This window comes from Serinus canaria, chromosome 3 (assembly GCF_022539315.1).
Source record: "Serinus canaria isolate serCan28SL12 chromosome 3, serCan2020, whole genome shotgun sequence".
Lineage (NCBI taxonomy): Eukaryota > Metazoa > Chordata > Aves > Passeriformes > Fringillidae > Serinus > Serinus canaria.
In genome coordinates this window covers 40,170,025-40,193,881 of record NC_066316.1, presented here as the reverse complement: position 1 = coordinate 40,193,881, position 23,857 = coordinate 40,170,025, and the positions used below count along the sequence as shown (strand labels likewise).

Sequence of the window (23,857 nt, the reverse complement as noted above, 5' to 3'; positions counted from 1 at the left end):
CTACAGCAATATCATACATCATAAATGGAGAGAAATTAAACACCTTATTAAATAACTTTTCTTCATGAGATGTTTCTATTAGTGACAATGGTGCTTCCAGCTACCATAAAAAGTAGTTTGGACCTAATTTATACAGAGAAGGAACCTAATTTAATCAAGATTGTGTGACTTCTTATTTCCCAGAGGAGTATTAAATTACACTTGTAATTTTGACCAAAGCAGAAGTTGCCTCTTATTTGTTTATATCTTTTATTGTGTATAGCAGAGAAAATGAGAGATAAACAATGTGGAAAGAAAAAAACCTGTCCATTCCACAGAGCAAGACATATCCAGTCTGAAAAGATGCTCTTACAAGCTGCTAATTTTTGCCCCATTTCAAGCTGGGGCAGGGACTGTGCTGAGGTAGGGCTCAGAGTAAAGTTTTATACCCTCTTTCACAAGAACATCATTCTCCCTATCAGAAAGCTTCTAACATGATGAAACAAAGTCAGAAAAACTGGGGGGAAATTGCATTTTCTTTCATTTTTAAAATTATTTACACAGTTCCAAGTGACTATCAGGCATGACTGTGGTGCCTTAGGAGCACACACTTGAAAATGGAAATGAGGAAGCCACACAAGGAACACCACAGTCCATAAAGGTGAGAGACACGTGGCCAAGCACAGGACACACAGAGAGAGAGAGAGAGAGAGACAGGTAAGCACCCAGCTGGAAAAACAGGCACTCACTGTATATTTTACTAGCTCAGTTTAAGTAAAACAGCATCAGCTCAGATGTCAGCTTGCCAAAGAGAGAAAGCTTTCCGGAACAAGGTCACCCTTTCAGCCTGTGTTTATAGAGTCCCAAGGTTAAGAGGCACTTGGTTCATAGCTCCTGGGAGCTACCACAGCACTGAAAAATAAACATAAATAATGTCATTAAGAAATATCTTCTGAAGTCTCTGTCTCATTTTGAGAGCCCCACATGATGCACATTTCCCTCTGGGATTAACATTTCCATTAAATCTGAGCCTTGGCATTTTCCCTCCTGAAGAGAATATTTATTTAAAATTTCCTCTGGCCTTCAAGACAAGACCAGTAGCAGCCCCAGCTGCCTGGCTGCATGCCAGCAGACCACGTTCCCTCCTGTGTCCCCAGCCACGAGAGCTGTCACAGCCAGGACAGCAGCTCTCATTACATTATCACACAGCTCCATCATGTTGGAGTACTTTGGTAGACCTCGGAAAGCGAAGGGGGCAGGATGTTCCTGCAAAGGCAAGGGAGGCAGGAGCAGACCCCCAGACCAGCCTGGGTATGAAACCATGCAGTTGTGCTGCCTCCCAGAGCAGGCAATGCCTTTGTCTGGTGCTGTTGATAACATCTCTGGTTTAGTGCTGCTCTACCTCTCCGTGCCATCCTTCCTCTTCAACTCTTTAAACATAGTATAGGGTGGAAGCCAAGGCTGAAGGAAACAGCTTCAGCAATTTACTAGTAAAAAAGCACTGTTATGTAGGCACTGACTGACTGTGCAGCACTCAGTGGTGTCTCAGAGAGGATCCAGAAGACAACAACCCAAACGAGCCTGCAGGAGACCTCAGGAGGCAAACACACTGTGTTCTCTTCTCTATCCAACCTCTGGCTGAAAAATTGGCATCCCCTGAAGAAGATGGAGCTCTTCTGCCTTATCTTTTCCAAAACACTCATTATCAGAGAATCAGAGAAACACAGACTCACAGAATTATTTGGGTAGGACCTTATAATGCTTTCTAGTTCCCACCCCTCTGCCATGGGCAGGGACACCTTCCACTACTCCAGGTTGCATAAAGCCCAATCCAACCTGGCCTCGAGCACTTCCAGGGATGGGGCATTCACGCTGTGTTACAACCTGTTCCAGTGCCTTCCTCACAGAAGCATTATCAGTAACTATAATCCTTGATAATCTCATTACCCATCATCAGCCCCTCAGCTCCACACAGGCCTGGATGAGACAGAAATGGCAGCTTATGTCCAGTGAGGACTGCTTCAAAAGTGTTTGGAAATGTCTGGATCCAGCAAATAATTCCACATGCATTACATACTTATCTAAGTAGAGTGACTTTTGTCTTGGGTGTCTGCTCTTTCACATTTCAATGTGTTGGTAGTGTAATTACTAACATCACTATTGTTGCTGTCAGTTTGAATGAGGTGCATGCCCTTGCAGAGCACATATCTGCAGACTGCAACCCAGCCTGCTTTTGTTCATTTGAAAGAGGTCTGCAGCTTTGGTTTGAAGGGCTAGACCTAATCCTAAACTTCAGAGACGTCCAAGTGTGATGTATCTAGTGGTTGCATCTGTTGAGTGAAGCAGGAGTAGCTCTGATGACTGGCTAAGGATGCTTTTAACCAGATTGTCAGGTACAATTAGCTTTATTGACTGACTTTATCCCATGCTGTTTGCCAGTGAGTTGAATGCACACAGTGCTATTTGCTATCTTATCACTTTGTTGAGTGAGGCTATAAAATAAAAGGAAACTATAATGAATGTATAGCTTTAACAGTCTTTACAGCTAGGAAGAGGGGTCCAGGATCTGGACACTCCTTCAGTAAATCTCTGGAGATGCTCATAACCTGTTTTGAACAGAACTCTTTTTGCCTACACCATATGCTCCCACTGGCTATCATAAAACAAACATACTGATTATCTAACTTGCCTAATTTCCATCACACTTCTGTGTCTTGCTAATATTAACATACTTAGCATATTTCCACTGAGTAAACAAAGCTTGTAGGAGCAGAAAAATGATAATAAAATAGTAATCTATTTATTTGTGACAATTCTCTGCTGAAGGTGGAAAATATTTATTTGGTTAACAATCTCTTAGATATAAGTAGGGTTCACAATAGAACAGATAACAAGAAAGAGAGTGGGAACATCACATCCTGTTGAAATTTCAGGGTGATTTGTATTAGCACAGTGTTTATATCCTACTGAGGATTCATTTTCTACCGGTAAATAAAAAGCAACTGGAAAAAATCAGGCTAGATTTTGAGACTGCAGTCTCTAAACCACACCTTCAGATGGAGTCAGCTCCACCAACTTGAGCAAAGATGTGATAGTTTACATGAAAGGAGGAAACTCTTTCCCTTTGGACAAAAGATCACTTTCAGCAGCAGAAGAGTTTATCAGCCTGCAAATGTCCAGTCTCCAGCAGATCTCACCACGGGTTATGATTGTCCTTCCCCAGTTATTCCTCCAAAATGAAGGGCCCTCACTAATGTGGGAATCATTTATAGCTTTACAAGCACTGTGTTGTGCACTCTCCTTCAATGTCTCTCTCTAAAGCCTCCCTGGAAGGAAAGGGGAGCTTACTTGCCAGGCTCACTTCCAGAGCCTGACCAATAGTCAGTCTGAAATATTCTTTGACCAGAGTTAATCAGCTTCAGCAAGCATTCTGGTGCTGCAGTGTGCAATGCCAAGGCAGTTCCTTTCCTTATCGATCCCATAAGGATTTAGACCAGGATGCAGAAACAAAGGAGCAGGGAACAAGGAGGTGGAGCTGGGAGATGGGCGGACCCCTGAGGACACCTTTAGAAAGGGATTAGCAATATCAGCACGTGGAGAGGGAAAGCCACAAAAATGCCAAGCATTAAAAGTTTTGAATAAGATTTTTTTTCACAGCTTCCCCTCCACCTCTCCCATTCAACCTACTGTAGACTTTGCAACTCTAATCTAGTCAGTGGCTTTCCTCCAAGTCTCTTGACTGTGATCTGGCCTCTCTCTGTAAGACACTGGATGCCATTGTTCCTCACACATTGTTGCAGCTATTTTTCCTTTGCCTAACATTTCGAAATATAAATCAGCCAGAGATAAAGGGTGGTTGAAACAACAAATGTCGTACAGTAGTGACAGCTTTTTCTTATTTGCCATAACGAAATGTCAGAGAGAGCAGACTGAGAATAAAGAAACTATTGGAGGAGTAAATCCAAATCAAAAATCCTGGAAAGCTTCTAAAACAAGAGAATCCTAGATGTGGAGGCAGAAGTGTACTTTTATGGGACTCAGACTCACTTCACAGTGCATCCTTAGAAGCATTGTGGGGAAAAGTGACAATCTGTGCAGAAACTGTGCTAATGCTTTGGAAAGTTTTGACACATTTTATGTGCCTTTATTATCAAAATGGGAAAAATATTAATAGGGAAACAAGCTAAGGAGATATGGAATAGGAAAAAGGATTAAGAGAAAGTAAATTACCTTTGATTCTCACAGAGGCAATTATCACAGGGAGAAAATCTGAGAGAGCAACACTCTGCCCCACTCTGCCTATCAGCTACTTTTCTAGTCAAGGCCTGTTAGCCTTAGCTGTTCTCTCCAGCAGTACCAACGTGTGGGCAGACATGCACAGACCACACAGCCTTGACAGACAATTGCTGAGTCTTTGTTGTCTGGCTGAATTCTAAACCAGAGCAATGAAAGGCAAAAAGAAAGAGCATGAGACCACAGAGCTGGGTGGATGTGGCTGCAATTCTCATTTGCAGTCCCACAGCACAGAGGGTGCCTGATCAGCACTGGATGCTCCCCCTGTGTCCTCCCAAGCAGGGTACAACATGTTCTTTCTCCCTTTCTTGCCACAAGGCCTCATTCCTGCAGATTTGTTGGAAGTAGGAGGTGAGCAAGCTGAAGGTGCCAACTGGATGTATACAGTGACCTTTAACCAGTTTCTTGGCCCCTAGCAATGCTGTAAATACGGTGGCAGCATGGCCACGTGGTGCTTGGAGCTCTGCAGTAGCTGAGGCTCTTACTGCTGACCACCCACTATGGATAGCTTAAGATACTAAATAATAGTAATATGAACTAAGAACATGAACCAGGAAATGACATCCAGAGCAAGTAATCCCTCCTACTCCTTTAGCTTTTGGGTAAATGTGGTAAAAGGTGCCAACTGGAAAGCTGCAGAGATATTTCTGAGACAGCAGCTAGACACACCAAAGTGTGTATAAGGTAATAGTAATTTTAAAATTACTGAAGCCAAGTTTTTTTAACGTGCTGTGGTGGTTGGAGAGAGCATCCCTACTCTACATTATGCTTTTCTATCTCAGTCAGGTTTAAACCTGGTAGAAAACTTATCTTGTGAGGTTTACCAAGGAATGACTATTAGCAACAACTAAATACAACCCCCCTTTGGTAGCAGAAGGGCACTTAGAACAATCATTTAGCATTTCTGTGAAAAATTATCAATTCCATCAAAGCCAGTTATTTATGACTTATGAATAAGACCTCTGTTTGCAAAAAGAAAACCCCAAAAGACCAACAACCCTGGCTTGTCTGGCAACAAGCCTGTAATTATTCAGAGCTTGGTGTGGGTGTGGTGAATCAGTGAAGCATACTCCCTGTATTTATTTAACAAATAAGTACACCTCTAGCGTATTTGGCTGCCAACTCACGATAATAATAAAGTTTGCTTCTGAACTAACTCATCTTGCCTAAGGAAGGGCAAAAACCAGATCAAACACACTTGAATCAAGCTGCCCCTGCACACTTTCCAATTTGCCCTTATTTCAAAGTTTGAGTTCCAGCCATCTTTGGGAGGAAGTACCTCACACCATTCTGAGTGTAAAGATGCAATCTTTGAACAAGTCTGCTGGTTTCAATTCCAGGTGAGCTACTTTTAGCACCAAGTAGCTGGAACCCAGGATTAGAGCCCTCTGGGCAGTAGCCACACGGTTCTGGAAGGCACACCACAGAGATTTTGCCATAGCAACAAATTGAAGAGCATTAGCTTTTGAATTCTGGAGGTCAATAACAACTCTCTTTGTCTCCCACAAAATTCCTCTTTCAGCATAGCTTCTTTTAGTCACTCAGCTTCAGCCAGGGGGGTGGGAGGTAATGTTTTAGTGTTCCTGGTCAACCTTACTCCATAATGAATCAGAGATATTCTTCTTAAGACATAAAAAACATCAGCAAAATATAACTACATTCAGATATAGAAAAGAGCTGCCTTATTTTTTACCAAGCCAGACATGTCACTTGCAGAACGTGCTCACACAGGAGCTCCACACATACGTTGACAGGTTGTACAAAAATTATCAGATGAGTGAATCGGGGCATGAGTGCAAGTGTTGCTTCAGCAGGTGTTCTGTGCCTCAAAACATGTGCTCCTGCAGTTCATTAAATTCTGGACACACTGCATTTTATAGGGAGAATTTCCACACAGATCATCTAGTCACAGAATTGCCTGGGTTGGAAGGGACCTTGACATCTAGATCCCAATTTACCTGCCCTGTTCAAGGACAATTTTCATTAGACCAGGCTGCTCAGAGCTCCATCCAATTTGGCCTTGAACAATTCCAGGGATAGGGCACAACTTTTCTGGGCAACCTGTTCCAGTCCCTCACCAACCTCACAGCAAATAATTTCTTCTTTGTAAATAATCTAAACCTGCTGTCTTTCAATTCAAACCATTCCCCCTTGTCTGTCATGATGTGTCCTTGTTGAGGATAGAACCATTCTTCAGATTACTGGGAATGCCTACACAGGTGTGAGGGGAGGAGATCTGGAAAAGTTGTCCACAAGTTGCCCACACTGTGGCAATGCCTCCTCCAGAGCCCCAATTATTTTTTTTAGTATATTTTGCGAAGGAAAGTCTCTTGAAACATTCAGAAGTCACACCTCTTGAGTCTTATTTCAGGTAATGCCTACGGCAGAAAATGCATTACCTGTAGTGGGAATTACAGCTCAGATTTGCAGTCGTTGTCAGATAAAGTTTCTATAGATCAAGAATGGAACCACCTGTAGCTGTTTCCCTGCCCCACTGCTGTGATCAAGCATAAAGTTTGCCCTCTGCTTCAGGAGGCTGTGATTGGATATGATGATACAAACTCCTGGAGCTTGTCCCAGTCTCTTGGCAATCAGTGTTCCTACAGAAGGAGAGCTGGCAGAACAGGTATCCTGTCCTTGCTGAAGTGCCCCCTTCAGCACTCAGAGTTCAATCATTATTGACAGGGACTGAGCAAGGTTAGCTGAGCCTTGCACTGCATCTGCCCTGCCACTGCCCTGGAGGGAGGGATGCTCCACAGGAAAGGTGAGAGCAGGCAGCTGAAGCCAGGGCCAGCTTCAGCAGGGGACACTGAGCACTCCTTGTGCTCAAGGGAGTGATGAAGTTGGGCTCCCAAGGTCGAACCCAGCCCAGATATCACAGAGGGGACTGCTGGCTCTGTGATTGTAGCAATTGTTTCTCCTGGCACAGCAGTGTGCTGGCTCTCCTGCCTAATCTTTTCCATTGTTTTTCCTAAAGTTTGCTACTGGAATAGGAAAGGTCACAATGTATTATCAGACTCAGACAGGACATTATGAGTGTTTATATGTCAGCTAGACAATGTGTTATGTGTTCATCTTGGGAAAATCTGAGACTGTCTATTCGATGTTTCCTTTTTGTACTTTTTTTTTTGTCTTGAAGTATATACACGTGGTTTGCTCTCAAAGGCTGACAAGCATTGGTCTCAGACTGCTTATAACTATTCTTTGCCAGCATGCCAACACCATCAGAGAATCCTTCATCCTAACCTCCTGCTGCTTGTAATATTGTTGGAAATATACAGCTACGAAGTCACCCTAGAGACATATATTGTTGCCTAGCCAGGTTCAGTTTGTGTTTTAATACAGATAGGGCTTTAGTTCTGCTTTTAAGAGCTGATTTCAAATTAGGACTTTAGTTCCCTAACTAACTATTTCAGTTTAAGTCTCTCCAAAGGATCCATCATTGTGAGAAAGCTGCTTAAAGTATTTAAAGATAAGCTTGATTGTACCCAAGGCAGCTATGCTTTCCTTGCTCTCTTTCTGTACTGTGCCTGTCTGGCATTTTATTACACTTCTTTATTCCTTTTTATCTTCTTCCTTTACTCCATCTCCAGTAACTGAAATGGATATCAGGTACAGCACAAACAGCAAAGGCAATGCAGAGTGGTTGGGATTTCTGGGGTTTCTATCTCCTCTTGCCTGTCCACCAGATCTTTCAACATGGAGCAGTGCTCAGAGTGCCACTGAGAGGCATGTTTGCTCAGTGCTCATCCTCATGGACCCCAGCTGTGCAATGGCCATTGCCTAGGCTGGAGCACAGCTGCAGGAGACTCTCCCAGCTCCAGCACTGCAGCACGGCCCATCTGCCCAGGGCTCATTCAAAGCTGGGAAGTTTGTTGTGAACAGGGCTGCTGGAGCCAGAGCTGGGCTGTCAGTCCCATAGATGAATGGGTTAAGGGACTCCAAAACTCCCTTTTTTTCAAATTTGCCTCTTCTCTTTTTTCCTGAGATATTGCAGGTGGTACAGATACATTTGAGAGGTGATGTGATAAAAATACTAATAAGATAAACCCACTGAACGATACCGTCCTGAATAGAAAACAACTGGCCATTGTTCCAGCCTCCTCCTCTGCTTTCTTATCTTGTGTGAAAAATACCTGTGGTTCTCAGAGCACAGACAGGGGGGATAGGTGAGGCCAGGTCTACAGCACTGACTTCTGCTTGGCTTGGATACATCTGCCAGAGGTGTGAAGAGCAGCGCTCCCTGACAGACACAACCGTGCTGGTCAAGAGCTCCTCCAGAGGTATGGCTATATCAACAAATCTGCACTTTCTCTGATTTTAACCACAGAGTTTCTGGCCAAATTTGGTGTGTATTAGTGATTTAAAGTATATTATGACTGGATTTACCAGGACTGCGAGGGAGGCTGTCATCCCAGAGTAATGCCACCAGAGCATGAGGCTGCTGATTCCCACACCAGGCCTGGGAACAGACCTGGGGGGGAGGTGGGCTCCCCAGATCCCCTACTTCTCTCTTGGAGTCTCTGGAGAGAAGGCATTTGTGTCTGTCCTGTGCAAACATCTGCAGGGCTGAAGACAGATGAGACCCATGTGAGAAACTGGGATGGCACCAAAACCAGGGTGTGATTCTGTACAACTCCTCCTTGACAGAGTGCACAGGCACATGTGTGGGGTCACACACTCACACTGGGGTGACTCTCTGGCTCACAGGTTTGCAAAGCCTGGTCCTTGCTCTCACATATCTCACCAGCTGCCAGCAATGCCCCTTCATTCCACAGGAGCTACTTTTTTTCTCTCCTTCTCTTCCACTGCAGCCCAAGAGAGTGTTGTTCAGCATGAAATGCATCAGCCCTGTGCCAGGCACAAATCCCAGACATCTGTGGAGAGGAGCAAAACAGAAAAGCCTTCAGTGAAAGCACTGGAAAAATATTTGTATATTTAGCTGTACTGTAAAAAAAAGAGGGAAAAAAAGGAAGATTACGGTTTTGACAAAATTGAGGTCTGAGCTTCTTGCTCAGACTTGTTGCACATCTTTCTGAACTCCTAGGACTGTAACTGAAGTCTGTGAGTGAGCACACCTTACACATGTAAGTCTCTCAGATAGATTTGGTAGCACAGTTACCTCAGCAGCCAAAAATTAAAGAGCCCTATCTCTTGCTTGGAAATTTTGTCATTTTCATAACATATTTAAGATAATATTTTTTAGTTACTTTTATGTCAGTCATGTCTTGCAGCCGCATTTGGGAAGAGGCCATGTGTAACCAAGGAGAGAATTTATAGGGAATAGAAATATATGGAGAATTCACTTACACCTGTACACATCATACACCCTGCACATTCACAATGTACACAGATGGGAGAACCGTGTGTGCTGAGGGGCTGCTGTAAGGTGGAATCTGGAGCCCCTGCCATGACCATTGCAATGGCTTTTCAGTGTTTTCTTCACCAGCTCTCAGGAGGGACTGAGGGGGTGCTGCTTTCAGGGATGCAGAGCTGTAGCACTGCCAGTTTTACCTGTCCCAGTCAGATCTCATTTCAGCCTCCCCAGCACTTCCCACTCTGCCCCTGGCACTGCACCCTGTCAGTCAGTCCCTGATATTCCCTGCAGCAGGACTGGTGTCCAGTTCCCCTCAGTCCTGCCTGCCTGGCCATGAACCTCAGACATCCCTAGACAGAACAGCACAGCTGAAGCTCAAAGCCAAGTTTCACACCTCATTGCACTCCTGTTGACAAGCACACTCAGTTTCTGCACTCATCTTCCTCTTACTCCCAACTGAGCATCTACACCACCTCGAATGCTGGATTCACAGCATGGATTCACCAGCCCTGAAACTTACCTGGCTCAGAAACTGTTCTGACTACAGCCTTATTATTTTTATACTGTTTGGTGTCTGAAAAGTTATCACAATGTGGCTAACATGAGCTTTCACACCTCTCAGATGACAAGGATCCAAGATAACCCTAATCCAAACAATTGTCATTTTAACAAATATTTTAAATTCAGTGAGGCTCAAAGGATTTACATTTAAACAGCCAGAGGATTGAAAATTGTGTGCTTCAATGCAGTGTGTAGGTCTGGGAAGGCTCCTCAGAAGCATCACAGATAATGAGAGTTCAATTCTAGGCAAAGGGAACCAAAGTTTCAGTATCACAAATTAGTCATCTTGTCTGTTATTTGATCATCTCCAAAGAAAATTAGAAAGTTCTTGGGATCTTTTTATTACATGTTGTTTTGTCTTTGCTTTGTTATGAAATTTCAGCTTCAGCTGTGCTCCATTAACACTGGTGCAGAGCTTCAGCTCAGCTGCCTGCACGGTGAGCCTATGAGCAGGCAAATTCTCCCAGGCAGATTCTGAACCCAGCATGTATGGATTTGAGCAGTTGGGCATCTCCAGACTGCCAGTCAGTTCCAGGGCAGAAAACAGCCCTGAGCATCCCTAATTTGCAAGAAAAACCATAGCCCTCGAGTCTTCATTGGCCTCTCTGCCATCAGCAAGATTTTCCACAGGCTGAGCAAGGCAGGATTTCACCCAGGGGATATCCCACAGTCGTGCCAAAGGCTCTCACACTCACTTGGGATGCATCTGGCAGGATATCAGTGCCGAGAGCGCTGCTCCCGACCGCACGTAGCCCTGACCTCACCAAACAGGTACCAGGGCTGTGCACAGCAGGCAACCTGCACTGAGGCTTTTGTCTTGGGCTTTGAAGAACAAACAAAAGAAGGGGAACAGAAAACTGTGAAACTTCTCCATTAAATAGGATCCATAGCTTAAGACTTATCTTTTGTTGCGAAACAAGAAGGGGTTGACTTCTGTGTTGAATGCAAAGAGGGTTTGGGACAGGAGTGTTGTTTACAGATATTTGCCATGTTCCCAGTGGCCAAACCACAGGTATTTCTTTAATTCTATAGAACTTGCTTACAACTCTACCTAAGTATGTGAATGCATAAATAATATGCAGACTGTAGCCTGGGCTCAGCAAAACAGATATTCTATCCAGCACAGCTAAAACCAGTTGTGACTCTCTTCAGCTCCACTGATAAAGTATGAATCACAATGAAGCAGCACAAAATACCTACCTTGCTGGTTTTGACGTTTGTGACTATAAAAAGAAAAGTTTTATTCCACCTCTGCAGAACCTAAACTTTATAAAAAAATCTTTAAAAAGCAACTGAGTGACACCGGCTTTTAAAACTTCATAATAATTTTAAAACATAACTTGATAAAGTTTTCAAAAATACTAAACACAAGAGGCAAAAGAAACATTTTGTATGAGGTGGAATCCTTGGTTTAAAGTGCTACCATGTCCCCAGGCATCCTTCAGCTCCAAGCCAGTAACAGTTGCTCCACATATCTTATCCTCCACGCATTTCCTTCCTGTCCTACAGCAGAGCAGCATCCCTGGTTTGATTGTGTGGAGCAGGACCAGCTGCAAGCTGATTGTCATCCTCTTGCACCTCACTTTTCATATTCATTCAGCCCTCCAGTGTGGCATATGATGGAATACTCATTTTGTAGTACCATCCCTCTGTCATGAGAGACCCAGCCACTGACTGAGCTTGAAAATGCCAGCACTGGACTGTGGTGCTGGTCAGGCTCCTGGAAAGCCTTCCGCCTTCTCTGTGACTTTCCTTCCATCCTCACAAAAGCCCAGGAAAGTGTCATGTACAAAACATCTGAAGGACAGTCCTGTTGCTTTCTCAGTCAGTAAAAAAGAAAGCAGCTTTATCCATCCTCTAGGCATCAACAGTTCTTTAGCCATCTAAAACAGTGGTGTTAATCTAGTTACCTGTGTTTCACCTACAGTCAGTGGAGACAACATTAAAAGCACCTCAAAAGGACAGTTCTTCCCAGATTTGCTAGATGTCTTTTTTAACAGGATCAGTTGTCCTCTGGAGGAGGTTTTTGTCTTCATTGATTAAAAAGACAGACAAGTACACAGACAAAGTGCTTAACTTTTAGAGGACAAAAGCCAAGCAGATCTTATCCCTGATCACATATTTTCCTACCTGAAGGGAGATGCAGCAGAGAAGACTCCCTGTAAAGAGGGATAGATTAAAACTCTGAGGTATTAAAAAAGCAAAACCCAAAGATAAATCTCTATGATGCCAGTGGTGGACCAATCAAATCACTAGCAGGCATAGCTAGGTTGTACCAGGTGGGGATTGAGCAAGTCCAGGCCCTGTGATTGTATCACAAACCCTGGAAGGGAAGTCTGAGAGGTAGGTGATTACATCAGGGTGGCAGGGATGATTTACAGCCAAGGTAACAAGAGCTTTTTCTCATTATGTCATTTTTTATGGCAATCATAGACAACTTCTTATATTAATCATTAATAGAAATTGGAAAAGCAATTCTGTGATGTAGGAAAGGCTTTTAAGCTGGCACAGAAAATTCATCACAAACTGGTATGACAGCAGTGAAATGGGAGAAGCAGGATAGAGATCACTGCAAGTCTTATTGCAAGAGCCCACTAGCACATCAGCTGGGATTGCTGCAACCACTACATTGCAATATTCTGGCTTTGGTGATGGTGGCCTCTCATGCATGGATGAGGATGTGTAAGAATAAATTTTGCTTTCTAGAGCTATGTTGAGGACAGATCTGGTCAGATGTTCTTCCTCCAGGAGGGCAATCATCCTGTGCCAACAAACCCTACAGGTCCTGCACTCCGAGAGAGAAATTCTAGACTGCAGAATAAGGACTTTGGCAATAGTCACAAAATCTACCATTCATGTAGGACATTTGCTAAGAGGACAGGTCAAGCTTGTTCACTCAGGTGAGGAACTAATAGTCTGAAGCAAGCCTGTGATGGATCCCCACTCTCCTTCTCCTCAGGGCCATGAGAACCCCTGGCAATCTCTTCACAAAAGCCGGTTACTGGAGAAGGGATCCCTGGAATTCCTGCAGCAGGGCCAAGGTGTTCTTTGCCTTTCTTTCTCTCCCTTCAGGAGATAAACAAAAATGGGACATGACAGTAGAATAATTATGACAGTAGAATCATTTGCAGTCCTTGGTGTTTGAACCAATATAGCAAATTCACAGAAAATAAAAATTGGCAAGAGAAAGAGGGTCCATCTCTGGCAGGAGGAGATCCCTTTCCTGCTCTTTACTGTTTCCAAATACCACATAATCTTTCTACTCTACAGTAGAAATTCTGGAGTAACCTTTTCAAAGTGCTGCTTGGCCATTTTCCTGAGTATTCTTATATCATACAAGGGGGAGTAAATGCTTGGCTGTGCAAGGAGAGATGAATTTCAGCCATACCTTCGCTCTTCCCATGCCTTCCTTGCATGCTGCATTCCTTTTCCACTGTCTGGCCATTCCCTGGAAAAAATTAGTTTCTTTATCTCTCTTTATCTCTCACTTAAGATGTGTTTCCCCATGCATGGTTGGATTTCAGCAGCTGGGGCTGTGGTGGGGACCCGTGTGCCAGTCACAGCTGGGCACAGCCATTTCTGAGAGCAGTCTGTGGTGCCACCACCACCCACCACAGCTGCAGCCAGGCAGGCAGAGGATCCCACAGCATCCCAGCTCAGACACATCTCAGGAAGATTAGCAGCCACTGCAAGCAGGAGAAACACAGATAACACTTTTAGAGAGACAAATGAAGACAGAGATAATTGTGGAGACATGGAGCTGGGGACACGCTCTTGGAAGGAAGAGCTCCACGTTAAAGGGAGGCAGCCTGGGGCAACCCAGAGTGGGCAGGGACAAGCCTGTGGAATTGTGGCAATGGGTGACCAACACTAGGAAAAGGACAGCTCTGAGGGACTGGGGCCAACATGCAAAACTGTAAGAGGCAAGAAGGACAGAGAAAAAACAGTAAGAATGACAGATGGCCAAAGGAATACCAGTAAGGAGTGTGGAAAGGCAGCAGACTAAACCCACTGTGTATATGGCCCCAGCCTCTGGGATTGTTCAGTGTAACCCACATCAAAAACAGGGGGAGGTCAGACAAGGAAGGAGGAAAGGGGTTTTGCTGAACAGTGCTGGGGAAGAAGAGTCAAGAAAGCTGCTTACCCAAGCATTTGCTTAATTGTTCATGGTTTCTTTTTCTCAAACCCAAATCAGTGATTAGAAGCTTCTGTCCATTGGCAATAAAGTAAAGCAAGTAAAAATTCCCTGAGTGGAGCCTGTTTTGCCAGTAACATCACACACACAGCATTTTCTTCCTTTGCCTCTTTCACCTTTAGCAAATAATCTTGCATACACTGCCCTGGTGACACCAGAGGACCAGTTTTTCCACAGATTCACCTTTTTTCTACCCTCTCTGTCATCTTATCACTTTGTCTATATTTAGTCTTTTTTCCACCTGGCCTGATCAGTTGAGCCTTGTGAGAGCCTGGGCTTCCAGCTAACGAAAGACAAAGTCACAGCAGGAGTCTGGTGAGCCAAGAGCTCCTGGACATGCTCAACAAAAGAGGGTAGCTTCATCTCTGTGCCCATGTTGAGAACCCAGCCAGCTCCAGCAAAGGACAGTTTGGGACTGAGGGCAGTTGTGGCTTCCTGTGTGATGAGTGACAAGCTGTTGTAGCCCATAATGCTTTCTCCTGAACTGAAGCGTTACATTCAAGTAATACAAACAGTATTAAATGCAAATAGGAAGGAAATGGTTTGCAATACTCTGTTTGCCTGTGGCATCTCTTCTTACATTTTTCACAAACAATTTCAGTATATTAGGCACCTGCTGACCTGAAGAGACTCCTGAACAATTTTGGTCCTTCTGCTCCAGAAATATTTGATAGCTTTACCTGAAGGTGCTTGAATGTTCAAACATGCTCTTTATTTCCCATTTGAATTTATCTGCTTGCTGCAGATAAATTGCTGCTCACCTACCACTGTTTTCAGAAACTGGGGAAAAAATTTCACGTGGTGTAAAATGCAGCATTGTCTCCTTTCTGTTTAGCCAGAGAAAAGCACTACTCTGCACTGCTTTTATTCACACAAGAAACAGAACAAGCAAGAAGCAGTGGATTGGAATAAAAGACAAGCAGTGGATTTCACCAATATGCAGAAGGCCAGCACAAGTCTTATATATTAATTACATGCTGGTTGAGAAAGAGGCTGAAATCTGTTTGGGATCCAGGCAGCTTACAGCTTTGTACTGGCTGTTACTCTAGACCGTGAGTTTCACCCTTACAGCCCCTGCCCTTGAAAAGAGTGGCTCTTCCTTGTGGAAGGCCACGGGTTCCCCCTGTCTGGTGAGGGTGGTGGGTGCCCAGCCCTGCTAGGATCTGCATGGAAAGGCAGGGAACGAGGAGCTGCTGAGTCCAGTAGTGAGATCTGTTGAAAGATATGAGCAGCCCGAGGGTAAGGAGACGCTGGGAGAGACAAGAAAACTCCTAGGGAGTGGTCGAGCTAAACTAACAAAATTCTTTCCCATGCACATGCCTAATACTTAAAATAATAAAAACACCTTTTTGGGACTACTGAGCCATGGGAAAGCCAAACAAAATCTGTTTTGGATTTACTTTAGTCAGCAGCTCAGGAATATCAGAGACCCTGTTACATGAACTGGATATTTAAATACTACAAAATTCCAGAGAGTGCGATAAAGATGGACTTTTATTTGGCAAGAGAGGATGTGCTTGTGCAATGTTCTCAGCAACAGTGCATTTACCCTCACCAATGGAGTAGTGCTTATCCCAGAACTGGTGGGATTGTCTCCTTTACTCAGCCCTTCAACCCAGCGCCGAATCCCTTAGTAATAACTTGGCCATGAAGCAAACAGCGCAGCTATGGCCCAGCCCAATCTCTCCATGCAGAGAAATGCTGCCACATTTACACACACAGCAAAGCAGCTTCTAAATTTTGCATTAAATTTTGTTTCGACATTTTGATGGGCTTTCTCCAGGCTGCCCCTACTCCCTGCAGCGCTGCAGTCAAAGCTGGACATCAGAAATGCAACAGCTGCAGCAGCCAGCAGCTCCTGCTCGAGGGTGGGCTGCATAGTTGGATCAGCTCTGCCCAGTGGTAGCTGTTTCTGCAGCATGGGCAAAAAGGGCATGGTGAGCAGAAGGGCCTTCAGCTGAAAACCCCAGTGTGCTGTCCCAGTCACTGGGGGAGATTGCTCATCAGAAGGGTACGTTGTGTAGAAAAGGTGTTCTTCAGTACCTTTGCCTCTCCTTTGGCCTAGGATTAGATTTTGCCTGAAGATAACACCTGGGCAGATGTCTTCAGGCATTCCTTTTTCTCAGTGCAAATATATGCTGGCTCTTTGAAAGACTCCACATTTTTGCTGACTGTGGCTTAGGTGGTGGTGTGGAGACATCCCTGTGGAGTGTGACTGGCAGATGGACACTTTGGTCTCTGCCTGCACTTTGAACAGGATAAATTCTTGAGGGTGAAGGTGATTGGGGCCAGACAATCTGGAGGACTGGCTCCCCTTCCATGCTTTCCCCTTCCATGCTCCTCTTTTTGCCGTGGGGAGTGCTGTGAACACTGCAAGGTGCTCTTTGTGTCTGCCTTCACCCATGGGAACAGAATCAGACACAGTGGGCAACACAATATGGGGACATGTGAAACTGTTAACTCAAATTCAGTGCAGTGTGAATATTCCTGGGCTGCTTCCAGACTCGTTGCAGGACATCTGTGTACGGCTGCACACAGCCAGGCTTGGCTCACAAATCTTTCTGTCACGGGGAAGGCAGCCTGCAAAGATGTGCAACCACTCAGCTGAGGATCAACTGGATGAAGAGATGTGTCAGAAGGCGAGGAACAATAGCAGTATTCAGTCATGACCAACATGGCTTGAAAGCACTGAACTAGAGATTTAAGGGATTTGCTACAGATGTGTCCCCAGATTCTTTGGGGCCACAGGAAGGATCCAGGCCATAGCTTGATGATGTTGTAAACACAGCTTTAGCACTTTGATTAGGTCAAAAATGCTGCATGCTCATGCCAAAAAAGTTCTTATAAAAAAAGGGTGAAGTAGAAGTAAGCCTTGTATCCACTATCCAGCCTACTTATTAAGTGTAACAGTTTTACAGACATATGGCAGAGCAATTTCTCGCCTCGGATGCTGTGTGAAAGCAAGATATAAAGAACTCAGAAGAAGACTGCAGGGGGAGGAAATAGCTGAACTGACAGTGCATAACATCATGTTTACAAAGTAAACAAACTGGGAAGACAAAAGCAAGCCTTCTCTCAAATCTTTAGTTGAAAGAGCCTTGTGTACAGCATGCAGCTATTAGTACCAGCACAGCACAGATGAGACAGAGAGATTTGAAACTGATGTTCCTTTAAAGAGCTTGCCATGTGGTGCTGTCTCTTGAAATCCTGGTTTAGGAACAGACACTATTTACTGGATTACCACCAAGCAAAGGCCTGTCACCAAATTTATTTCCAGTAGTTGCATCAATGGGCACTGAGTTGCGGGATCTGAGAACCACTGTCAGTGGTAAACTGAACCTGCATCCCCAACAGCCATCAGCTGCAAACCAACTCCACAAACCCTGCCCATCACTTCTCCTGAAGGTGCTTTTTGAGCCAGCCATGGAGGGGATTTGGAATATTTCAGTGCAAAAGGACGAGAGCTGCCTTGTGCAACTACAGCTTGCCTTACACAGGGGATGTTGCAAGTTTTTCTGTGTGTAGAATAAAAAAGTCCACAAGTAACTGCTGCACATGGATGCCTTGAATAATTAGAGGTCTGTGAACAGTGTAAAACCTGGGCTCACTGATGCATCCTGCTAAGAGGATCTCCGCTTCACTGTCCCTTCTGTTACACCAATGTGCTACAGAGACACATTGTGCCTTGAATTACTTACTCAACAAAGTTGCTGTTTAGCTTCTTCTTAAGCAAAGATGAGTCAGGTTTGCCTTTGCTGAAGCCAGCTCTGCCCATATGTGGGGGCTAAGGTGAGAACTCTACACCGTCCCATACTGATGCACTCTCACTTAGTGAATCCTGAAGCAGGAAATGTCCCTCAATGCCACTTTGCCTTCCTTGGTCTCACTCTTTTTTATCCCCACAAAAGCCTTGTGGTGATGTCCAGAGCTACTGCCTTGTGGTAAATGTCCACTGCTTTGCTGTGGGTAGGGACTCTGGGGTCAGCTGAGCCATGTGCTCTTATTGCAGGCTGTAATCTGCAGGAAAAATAAAAAAGAGGCTCGAGAAAGGCAGAGGGTGATCATGGTCAGTCAGTGTCCCAGCTGTCCCAGGTGTTAACCTTCCACAGGAGGTCCTGGCCAAGGATGCCTGGGTGCCCTGCTCTAAAAGACTGTAGGAAATTGCACTATAGGCATTCGACACTAAGGCCATTCTTCTCCCAAGACGTGGAAAATTCACTCCTGGATCAGAACATATCCTTGGTTCATTTTATTGGCAAAATACCCTGGAAATGAACCTCCTAGCTCTCACACAAAGGTTCAGAGAGCTTTGGTTTCAAGAGGGGGGGTGAAGGCGGTGGGACGAGGGGTGGGGGGGATTATGCCTGGCTGTTGTTCTGTTGAAAGTCGGTTTGTTTCTGTCTCATAAAGTATGCAAGAATGTTCCCATGCTCTGCCCGGGCCAGCCCCCAGCAGCATGCTTTGCACATTAGCAGCTGATGCTGGAATGCGGCGTTCCCAGGGCAACCGGGAGCCCCCCATGGGGCACAGCCAGCCCCCACCATTGTGCAGCCCGGGCTGACGCGGCTTTGTTGGGTGAGGTAATGCCGTGTGTATGCAAACCAAGCCAGGGGCACAAATGGCACTTGGAAACTGTTCCATGACTTCAAAGGGCGGGCTGCCTGGCCCCCGGGAAGGCTGCCTCGCTCCAGCCTGCACCTCCCCTACTGAATTTCACCTCCTCTCCCGCCCTGCTGGTGCTGTCACAGTGACAGTGTCCTGGGCTGCATCTTTTGCACAAACCTTCGTGGTACGGTTTAGCGGGCACAGTGGAATTTGTTGATGATCTTGGATGTCTTTTCCACCTTTGATGATTCCATGATCCTATGAAAAGAAGGGTAACCAACAAGTCGAGGGAGTGGTGTCTACTCCACTCTGGTGAGAGCCTGCCTGGAGTGCTGCATCCACCTCTGAGGCCCCCAGACATAAGAAGGACATGGACCTGCTGGAGCGAGCCCAGAGAAGCACTGTCATGGTTTAACACCTCTCAGCAACCAACCTGTACTAACCACTCTGACGAAAATTAACTCTACCCCAGCTGAAACCAGCACATTGGGCCACTAAGTGGATCACAGGGCTGGAGCATCTCTCCTATGAAGACAGGATCAGAGAGTTGGAGTTGTTCAGCATGGAGAAGGGAAGGCTCTGGAGACACCTTATAGCAGCCTTCCAATACTGAAAGGGTACATGAATTCTGGAGAGGGACTTTTTACAAGGGCATGTGATAGGCCAAAGGGGAATGGCTTTAAACTGAAAGAAGATATACTAGATAAGATCTAAGAAAGACCTTTTCTTTACAAAGCAGGTGGTAAAACACTGGGACAGGTTGTCCAGAGGGGTGGCAGATGCCCCATCCCTGGAAACATCCTAAGTCAGACTGGATGCAGTTCTGTGCAACCTGGTGTAGCTGAAGATGTCCTTGCTCATTGCAGGGTTGTTGGACTAGATGTGCTATAAACCTTTCCAACCTGAAATACTTCCCAACCTCTATTCTATGACAGCCCATCAGAAGTGTGGCAGGAGCTCTGCAGTGGACAGGACTCAGGTGTTGCTATCAGGCCCAGCTTGCTCAGCCATGTGTCCCCACATGGACCTCTAGCACACAGTCAGAAGACTTTTTTCAGAATAGTTTTATTTCTAGATGCTGGAGTCTCCTTCAGTATGGGACTGAAAAGAGTGCTGTGCAGTAAGAAAGAAGATCTGTCCTCTCAGATCCATGTTCCAGCCATGGACACAGCTGAATTCTTACCCACTGCCTTCAATAATTCAACTAATTCTACTACATTGTATCCTCAAGAGATACAGCTTCATATTGATGAGAGGCTTAGGCTCCAACAAGCAGTGACTTGATTATATCTAATGATGTGCAAATGTTAAGACATTATTCTTGTCCCCAAAACTTTGCTGTATTCCACAGGTAATGAATATTGAGAGAGGAATTGGAGGTTTGCCACCAGATACAAAAAGAGAGAGCAATGTTATTGTTTTATGAGATAGTTGTCTAAATTACATGCAGAAACAGAACACATCAGGCCATTAAAGGTTCAAATCAATTCCTTAACACCACCTTGAGCTTAACGAAAATGTTGGCATCAGACCATGCACTTGCCAGATTGATTGAGAAACAACAGAATTCTGCCTGTTCCGTGAGCCTAGTTTCTGTTCTCAACAAGAAAGTGGAGGAGATATTTCAAAGGATATTTTAAAAAACTGCAAGTGGAAAATATGCAGTGATCAAAACAATCTTTGTGGTATTCTTTGGTTGTGCAACAGCAAACCAATATGTAACTACTACTAAGAGTGAGAAAACTACTGCCTGGGAACCAAAGGCATCCTGGTTCCACACCTATTTGCAGACTGCAGAGTGCTTTAACACTGACATCGTGTCCTAGTACATTTTGGCCCAGTTTTTCAAATATGCAGAAGGTGTCAGAACATGCACATATGCTTCAGTGAATAAAGTGTCTAATGTTTTGGACCATGTGTCTTCCTATTTGTGTCTTTCACTACCTTGACTTTGTCAAATTCTAAGACATTTCTGTAACACTTCTGAGAGGCTGGCAAGTCAAGTGCACCAATGATGTTTTTTACCCAGTGCAAAATCAGTAAGTGACAAAACAGAGACAAGAAATCCTCTTGATTCCAGGAGGGTGAGGGCCAACATTGCTCCCTCAGCTTTCCAGCTCACCTGGCATGCATTGAGGTGATTTCATCATCACGCCGTGCTTCTGATGGGAGTGAAAACTGAATTACAATGTTCTCTATAATAAAGACAAAGCAAAATCAAATAAAACTACATTCTTAAAAGCCAAGAAATTCAAAGATACGCTTAGAGCAAACTTATAATGTGGAAATAAAGATTTCCATAAAGTATATAACTTTCCAATATAACTTTCCAGTTCTTACCAAAACTGCAGCAGGAGGGCTTCTGCATCAGTTATCTGGCTCCCTGAAAATAAAGCTGAGTAGAGAAACTTCCTGACCTGCTCTAGTGGGACTCAATTCTGCTTCTCTTCAGTTTATACAAAGCTTCCATTACTTCCAGTGGGAACAGCTTAGCAGTTCTACTAGAGTGAATGGATGCATAATAATGTCAGTAATAACAAATGTCATGCACATTCCATGATTAGCTAGAAAAATGATTCCAGGGTTAAATAGGCATGTCTTATTCAGATGCATGTCACTGAGCTGGGCCCATCACCTAGGTACTGGATGCCATCTCTCTCTATTTCTCCTTTTCCTATTGCTAAACATGCTAATCCAGGGCAGCAACCAAACATCACTATTGCAGACTTGTCCAAAAACTATGCAGGGACAATTAGCCTCATTGAAAAAAGGTATCAAAGACCTCACAGTATCAATTATCTGTTTCTCAGTGCACACACACACACACAGAGGCATCCAAGGGATTTTAAACATAGCGAAAGACAGTTCAGCTCGCTGTGAATGGCAGTGACTTCATGCATTAAAAACTCTGCATCTCCCCCTGTGATGTAATGCCTGTGCCCTGAGATGAATGGCTTTGCTGCAGCTTTTTGTCCTGAAAGGCTAGGAGAGAGATACTCCTAGTCCCAAGGGGCACTGCAGCTGACTGTGCCCTGTTACAATCACACTGGCATCATCTGTTGATTGCAAAAAGCAGGTGGCAGCATCCTCATCAAAATAAACACAGGGATAAATCAAACACCTCAAAGTGGACAGGATGGAAACTGGGAAAGGAGAACTTAGAGGAATACCACTGTTTTAGCATCTTTTAGGGCGCAAGTAGTCTGCAGCAGTATGAGTTTGTACTTGCAGACTGCTTTAGTAGTATGAGCATCCACAGTGCTCCTGAAAAGAAGAAATGACATCCTATGTCTATCTCCTTTATGTTATAAAGGTAAGAAGCAGGAGGTGTGTTCAGTTAAGATGTTCTCAAACGTAACTCTCAGTATCCACAGAGCCTGAGGGGTCAGAAATATGAAGTTAGGCAAGGGGATGCTATAAGCATCCAGATGTTTGCAGAAAACTCCAAGTGGCTATAAGGTTGTGCAGCAGTTTCCATATAAAATGATATTATTAAAGGAGTATTTCTTCCTTAAAAAATGTTTTTAATGACCACAATGAACATATTCTGTGACCTAAATTAGTTATTTTCTTGTTCAGTGTATATTTATTACAAGCACATGCTGTAATACAGTTGTGACAAAATGCCTGAACCACTAGAGTAAAACTGAGTGAATCAGCCTACTGAACAAAATACTAAATCACTTCACACTTTTCCTTTGAAGGAACTTGCCAACAGAGAATGTGATAAAATCCCACAACTATGGGGAACTATTACAACTGTAATTTTTGTTGAGGACTTAGAAGAGCAATCACAGGTCCACCAAAGTCATGGAAGCTGAGCACTCAGGAGCAGCTCTGCAACTCTCTGCAAACCTGCTGAAGAGCCTCTGGGCCTAAAAGCTCACTCACTTTTTACAACTGTATGAGCTCTTAATGCCACATAATAGCCTTTCTCTGGACCACCGAGGCTGCAATAGTCTCAATGCTTCAGCTCTTCAAACAGGTGCCTTCCACAGGATGATCCGAAATTGATGGCCATAAATAGGCACAGCCATTCTAAAAACTTAACTCTTAAGTCTGCTTGAAAATAACAAAACCAAATTTTCCTAATTTCCTTTAATAAAAATATTTACATGCTCTGAAATAATTTACAGTCTACTACCAGCCCCGTAACAGCCCTGTGGAAAATCACTGTTATACCAGATAAGTATATTTTTACATGGAGCTACTTTTTAAGGGCAAATTAAACCGCACTGAAGAGGCTGTCCACAACCTTTAGGAATCTGCTGTTGTTAATAATTAAACTACACACCATTTCCTAAAGGTGGTGCTGCAGCCAAAATGCAGTTCATAGGTGGGCAGTAGAAACGAGGCAAAGTAACTGTTCTTCTAATAAAGAACGATTCCTGCCTTCAGGCATAATGCTTTTGACAGGCTGGTCTAAAGTCTTGTGGGGTCACAAGGTTAATCTCACAGCAGCCACAGGCCCCCTCACTGCTGAGCGTGAACAATATGGTCAACATTTTTGGAATGGAGTTAAATTTCTTTGTCATTCCTAGCCTCCACCTGACAGACACAGCCCTCTTCTCTGCTTTCATAACCTGCCATCTGGAAGATAAGAAATTCTTATCTAGCCAGTTGATCTCTCCTTCAATCGCTACGAATGCTTCCCACCACCAACCAAAAGGCCAGAAAACAGGGTTTACCCACCTGAAATAAACTCTGAGCTTTCCTGAGGCTAATTCCTTCAGATCCTGTGAAATACAGGAATGTGTGACACAGCAAAGAGCTCTTAATACCAGCAGCATTCCTCTGGCTCATCACCACAACCACCACAGCTCTCATTCCTGGGCTACTGACTAAACACAAATAAATTTTGACATTGTTTTTTGTCCACTATCTCATTGTATTTGGCTTCATTCACC

General features: G+C 44.3%; 1 protein-coding gene and 1 long non-coding RNA gene across 2 annotated transcripts in view; one reads left to right on the top strand and one right to left on the bottom strand.

Annotated features, from left to right (window-relative positions):
• The window catches only part of DACT2 (dishevelled binding antagonist of beta catenin 2), a 420,082-nt gene that overhangs the window by 130,581 nt on the left and 265,644 nt on the right, over window positions 1–23,857 (top strand). The window lies entirely within an intron of this gene.
• On the bottom strand, window positions 9,026–21,176 carry LOC127059411 (uncharacterized). Its single transcript, XR_007777171.1, has 3 exons — window positions 21,073–21,176; window positions 13,539–13,598; window positions 9,026–9,149 (listed from the first exon to the last, which is right to left on the bottom strand). It is a non-coding gene; the product is annotated as an uncharacterized LOC127059411 (long non-coding RNA).